The sequence below is a fragment of the Triticum aestivum genome, chromosome 4A (genome assembly GCF_018294505.1).
Source record: "Triticum aestivum cultivar Chinese Spring chromosome 4A, IWGSC CS RefSeq v2.1, whole genome shotgun sequence".
Lineage (NCBI taxonomy): Eukaryota > Viridiplantae > Streptophyta > Magnoliopsida > Poales > Poaceae > Triticum > Triticum aestivum.
The window spans coordinates 404,987,511-404,994,108 of NC_057803.1; positions in this window are offsets into that span (position 1 = coordinate 404,987,511).

The following is a 6,598-nucleotide window of genomic DNA, read 5'->3' on the forward strand; positions in this document are numbered from 1 at the left end:
CGACGGAAGCCTTGGCGCGGGCCCAGCTACTCCTGGATTACCCTCCGATGGCGGACAAGACCGACGAATGGAGGGCCACTATCCAGAGCCTCATCGGCTTCGCCAACGGCGACACTGCGCGGCAACCAAGCACCTCGCTGCCGCGGCAGGATAGCCGGACGCGAGCCGATGGAAACAAGACTGGGGGAGGTGCGACTTCCATGCACTCTCCACTACGAAGGCCGAAATCGCCGACTCGCCGGGTCCACCCCGACAGCGGCTCCACCGCGTCGTCGGACCCACGAGCTCGTCGCGACCAGCACCAAGAGTTCATTGCACAAGAAATCAAGAAGTTGGAAGCAGCAGGCCTTGTCAGAGGAGTGCTCCATCCCACGTGGTTGGCCAATCCTGTAGTCGTGCGCAAGGCGAACGGGAAATGGAGGCTTTGTATAGACTTCACTGATGTCAATAAAGCTTGTCCCAAAGATCCATTTCCCTTGCCGCACATTGACCAGATTGTTGACTCCACAGCTGGATGTGATTTGCTTTCATTTCTTGATGCATATTCAAGATACCATCAGATCTTCATGGCAGAAGAGGATGAAGAGAAAACCGCATTTATCACCCCTTGCGGCACATACTATTTTGTACGGATGCCCTTTGGGTTGAAGAATGCTGGTTCAACATTTGCAAGGGTAGTCCATGTCGCTTTTGAGACACAGATACACAGAAATGTGGAAGCCTACATGGATGATATAGTGGTCAAGAGCAAGGACAGGGCTACCCTGATCCAAGATTTAGAAGAAACTTTTGCAAATCTGCGCAAGATCAACCTCAAGCTCAACCCCGAGAAGTGCGTGTTTGGAGTCCTTCCGGCAAGCTTCTCGGGTTCTTTGTGTCTCAGCGGGGAATTGAAGCCAACCCCGACAAGATCAAGGCCGTCGAGCAGATTGAAGCACCGAAGCGCGTCAAGGATGTGCGAAGGCTTGCCGGTTGCGTGGCTGCTCTCAGCAGGTTTATCTCTAAGTCTGCTGAGCGCGCCCTGCCGTTTTTCAAAATATTGAAAAAGGCGGGTCCAATGAAATGGACTCCGGAAGCGGAGGCCGCACTGCAGGACTTGAAGAGGTACCTGTCCTCCACTCCAATACTTGTCGCACCTAAGCCACAAGAGAAGTTGCTGCTATATCTGGCAGCAACCAATCAAGTGGTTAGTGCTGCGTTAGTAGCGGAGAGGGAGGCGGATGATGAGCCAGCGAGCGCGACAAGTGAATCCAGCGACAAGCAAGGGGCTTCTCCGACAAGCTCTGGTCCCGACAAAGTTGAATCTGCGCAGACGTGCAAGGAGGTGCAGAAGAAGATGGTGCAGCGCCCAGTTTACTTTGTCAGCTCCCTTCTCCAGGGGGCTAGGTCGAGGTACTCTGGTGTGCAAAAATTGCTTTTCGGCCTCCTCATGGCCTCGAGAAAGCTGCGCCATTACTTCCAGGCACACAAGATCACAGTTGTCCCTCGCTTTCCGCTGAAGAGGATACTGCAGAATCCACAAGCAACAGGCAGGATTGTCGAGTGGGCATTGGAACTGTCAAGCTTTGGCCTCAAGTTTGAGAGCACTGCAACGATCCAAAGCAGGTCATTGGCAGAGTTCATAGAAGAGTGGACGCCAACTCCAGATGAAGAAATTCCAGAGATGAGCATCCCCGTCAAGGAGACAAGCAAAGAGTGGCTGATGTACTTTGATGGTGCCTTCTCGCTGCAAGGCGCCGGTGCTGGCGAGCTGCTTATCGCACCCACTGGAGAGCACCTCAAGTACGTAGTCCAGATGCACTTTCCCAAGGAGCAAGCAACGAACAATACTGCAGAGTATGAGGGTTTGCTTGCCGGCCTTAGAATCGCAGCCGACCTTGGGATCAAGAGACTCATTGTAAGGGGTGACTCGCAGCTTGTCGTCCGCCAAGTGAACAAGAACTACCAGAGTCCATTGATGGAAGCTTATGTTGATGAAGTGAGAAAGCTAGAAGAACACTTTGACGGCCTGCAAATGGAACATGTTCCACGAGCTCAGAACGACATTGCTGATGGCCTGTCAAAGTGCGCTGCACTAAAGTTACCTGTGGAAACAGGGATCTTTGTGCTCAAGCTGACTCAACCATCTGTGACACCATCAATTGGACAAAATAAGAAGAGGAAGTTGGTTTCTGGTGACTACTTTCCGGTAGAGCTTCCCGAAGCCGCCGCCAAGAAGGTCCCCAAGATCGACGCAAAGAGTGCTGAGGAGCAGTCTGCTCTGGCGAACCTCTTGGTTTGTTCCGTTGAAGCAAACGCTCCCGACAAGTTTTGCTCCGGCAAGCTTGCCGGGGAATATCACGCTCCGGCCGAACCGCAGGTTCTTGCCGTAGAAGTGGATGTTCCCGCAGCAACAGATACGCCTTTAGTCCTTGTTGTCGAGCCACAAGCTCCAGCATGGGCGCAGCAGATTGTCCGTTTCCTTCAGACAGGAGAGCTTCCCGAAGAGCAAGAAGAAGCGGAAAGAGTAGCCCGACAGTCAAGTATGTACAAGTTTGTCGACAACACACTGTACAGAATAAGACTCAACGGTGTGAAATTGAAGTGCATTCGCCGGGAAGATGGACAACAGCTGTTGGCAGAGATACATGGAGGCATATGTGGTCACCACATTGGCGCAAGAGCACTTGTCGGCAAAGCATTCCGACAAGGCTTCTTCTGGCCGACAGCCCTCCAGGATGCAACTGCACAAGTAACCAAGTGTGAAGCGTGCCAGTTCCATTCCAAGCAGATACACCAGCCAGCTCAAGCTCTCCAGACGATCCCTTTATCCTGGCCATTTTCGGTCTGGGGGCTCGACATCCTCGGCCCCTTCCCCCGAGCTATCGGGGGCTTTGAGTTCTTGTACGTTGCAATCGACAAGTTCACAAAGTGGCCGGAAGTGGAACCAGTGAGGAAGGTGACAGCACAGTCAGCAGTCAAGTTCTTCAGGTCGATCGTTTGCCGTTTCGGGGTTCCTAACAGGATCATCACCGACAACGGCACGCAGTTTACGAGCCGCACCTTCATGCAGTATGTCCAAGATCTTGGCGCCAAGATCTGCTTCGCTTCTGTTGCTCACCCGAGAAGCAACGGTCAAGCGGATAGGGCAAATGCTGAAGTGCTGCGAGGCCTCAAGACCAGAACTTTCGACAAGCTGCACAAGTGCGGAAGAAACTGGATCGAGGAGCTGCCGGTGGTTCTTTGGTCGATCAGGACGACGCCAAATCAAGCCACTGGCCAGACACCTTTCGCTCTAGTCTACGGAGCGGAGGCAGTTCTCCCCACAGAACTCGTTTACGGGTCACCTCGAGTGCTCGCTTATGATGAGCTCGAGCAAGAGCAGCTGCGACAAGATAACGCGCTGCTCCTTGAGGAAGACCGTCTTCAGGCTGCTATGCGAGCCGCTTGCTACCAGCAAGCTTTGCATCGCTACCATAGCCGCAAAGTTAAGGCCAGAAGCTTCGAGGAAGGCGACCTTGTTCTTCGGCGTGTTCAGTCCGCCAAGAATTCCAACAAGTTGACGCCGAAGTGGGAAGGCCCTTATCAGGTGAAACGAGTCACTAGGCCCGGCGCTGTCCGCCTTGAGACCGAAGATGGCATTCCGGTGAGCAACTCCTGGAACATAGAACATCTTTATAAGTTTTACCCGTAAGGCGCGGTTGCCGGAAGCTTTTCCGGCAACCACCTTTTGTACAAGTCTTGCCGCTGTTGCATGTAATCCTTTGTACAAAGCCGGGCGCAGACCCCGCGCACCAGTAAAGTTCATGTGCCCCGCACATCTTGTCAGTTTTTTATGCTATAATCCCTTTTTTGCATATGTTATCGGACATTTTGTGCAGCACTAGACCCCGATAAGCAATAACGAGCCCAAGGCTCCATATCACTACTTTATTTCTCTGTTTCTTTCTCGAAAGAAGGAAGGTTCCCTCGCCCACAAGGTTTACCGGGGGGGGGGGGAAGGAGAAGATAATGGTGTGGACCAGGCCGTTCAAGAAAGTTTCTCCTTGCCGGGAAGCAGACGACAGAAAAGCTAAGTTGCTAAAACTTGAGCAATCAGTTTTTTAAGTTTTTGAGTTATTTTCCTTGAACGACCGTGCTTTGTATGGAAAACCTATGCGCGGAGGAACCAACTCGTAGCTAGTTGCGCCTTTACTTTGTTTCGAGTCCGCTCAACAATTTAAGTGAGCTGCAACTAGTTGCTACAAGGTTGCTTGTCGGTAGTGACCCCGCCAGCAGGCTGCTGAAGTTCCGCACTCGGCGCTCGCGGCAAGGGTACCTGCGCCAGCAAGTTTCCCTAGAAAGCGTAGGGCAGAACCATACAAAGCCAAGAGTCGAGTAAAGGAAGTAACACATCAATTCTTTGCCTAAGATAGAGTTATATTACAAAAACAACTTGTCGCGCCTCTGATAAAGTGTTCTTTTGACATGACTGGCAACGACAAGAGAAGAAGAAAACGGACTGCACCTGGGCCCCGGCAAGCCAGAATCGCTGGGGGCTGTGAGTGCCAAGAATCGTCCACGGTAAACCAGAGTTGCCGGGGGCTGCAATATCAGATAAGTCTTTCATCCCTCATCATGCATCCTCTTATGGACTGGGGAATGCGAAACCGCGTTTCTTCCCGGAAACTGCCGTGCTCCCTCAACTCTAGGCCCTGGGGCTCGTTCCCGGGACCAAGTTTGGTCGTAGTCGCGGTAGCAAAGGGATGAAACGAGGAGACCGCACCCACCTCGTTCCCGCCTCCGTCAAAGGCGTGAGAAAGGTCGAGCGACGTGGGAGGGCGGCAGGGCCTGTTGCCGGGAGATGAAATGTCTGTCCGAGGGATACCAAGGATTTGCTCCTTGGCGTGGGTTCAACCCACGAGACAAATAACCCGGCAAGCATCCCCTTTTCATTAAAAAACATCCCACTCAGGTACAGTCCATAGAGGATGAAAAACATGAAAGAGAGGATTACAAGTTTTAGATACAGCTAAGGCCCGAAGGCTTACAAATTAAAAAGATAAGATGCCCGTAATCCCTTTCCTGTCCCTCTCTTCAGGAGGCAGGTCAAGGAGGCGAAAAGGGCAAAAGGAGCACCTAGGCGAGCTACGGGTGCCAGAAGACACCAAGAGAACATCCCGGGAGCCGTCCGAAGGCTGGACGGCGATGGCGGCGCTGGAAGCGGGGCTCGAAGACGGGGCGGCAGGACGTCAGCACGCTGTCGAGGGCACCACGCCCTCGTACTCCGACTTGACGGCCTTGTCGCCAGCCCTCTTCCCCTTCCGCAGCCTCCCTACGCCAGCCGCCCAAGGAGACGACCCCGGGGAGTTCAAGCAGCCGGCGACACGGATGATGGGGTCGCCGGTGCCGCGCGAAGCGGCGCCCGACGCCTAGTCGGACTCGCCACCCCGCCGCCCGCTACCCTCGTTGTTGCTGTCGCTCTCCTCCTCGTCACTCTCGCTCGAGGAGGAGCCTTCGCTGTCGGAGGAGCTGTCCACGCAGCACTTCGCCCGAGTGCCGAAGCACCCGAAGACCTTGACGGAGAGGAGATCGCCCTCCATCAACTTAAAATGGAGGGTAAACCCCTCCATCAGGCTGTGGATGCGGGCGAACGTCTTCCACCCTCGATCAAGATACATCACATTAGGGGCTGGGAATACAACGCGGACTCGCGTGCCGCTGATCCCACAGCCCCTCATGTGCAGTCTCAGTGTCTCGGGCGGGTCCAACTCCATCGCGCACGCAAACGGAGTTGGAAGCCGGAGGCGACGACGAGGCGCCCGGCGCAGCTTGACGAAGAACTCGCAAGGGTCGTCCCCTAGGCGGAGGCGAAGCTGGCGCGCCGCCCCGTCCGCCTCTTCCCCGAGCGCCTCGACCTTGTCCTCGACCTCGTCCGCGGCCTCGCCCCCTCCCTCTTCCCCTTATGGCTGGCTCTGCCACCACGGGTGCGGAAGATGGAGAGATGCGCTATCTGGCGGCGACCCTCGCCGCCACTGATGAAGGGCCTGGGTTCCCTTTCTCCATGGCGAATGAGAGAAAGGGGAGCTGAAGCTGAAGAAAGGAGGAGATGAGAGAGTGCGGTTTCCTGTGCTCCCCTCCCGCTCTTTATAAAGGAGCGAGGTGGGGGCTCGGCCGCCCCGCTCAGCGAATCAAGGCACGGGAAGAGCAGGGAGTCGAGGCCAACCCGCTGCCTCTGCTCGCGACGGCCCAGTTTCCCACTTCCACCGTCCGCGACCCCAAGCGCATGGGAGCCGCGTGGCGGAGATGCAGAACCAAGGCGACGGGTGAGGCGGCCTCGCTCCGCCCCGTGATCACGGGGAGTGGACGTCCCAAAAACCGCGCACCGGCCCCGTCCAGTAAATGCACCACGCCCCCACGCCTACCTCAGTTCAGGGAGGAGGGCGTGAACCGTCCCCATCATCGTGGCCTGACGCATGCTCGAGGGGCTTAGCCCCGCGCACGCCGCCCACGTCTCCCACGATGCCACGTTTGACGCATGCTGTTCTGGGCGTGCGCGGTGGGAGCGGAGAGATATGCGGCGTGACCTAGGCCGCGCGTGCCCGTGCACTATTTTAGGCCTGGCCCAACAGCGCTCGGC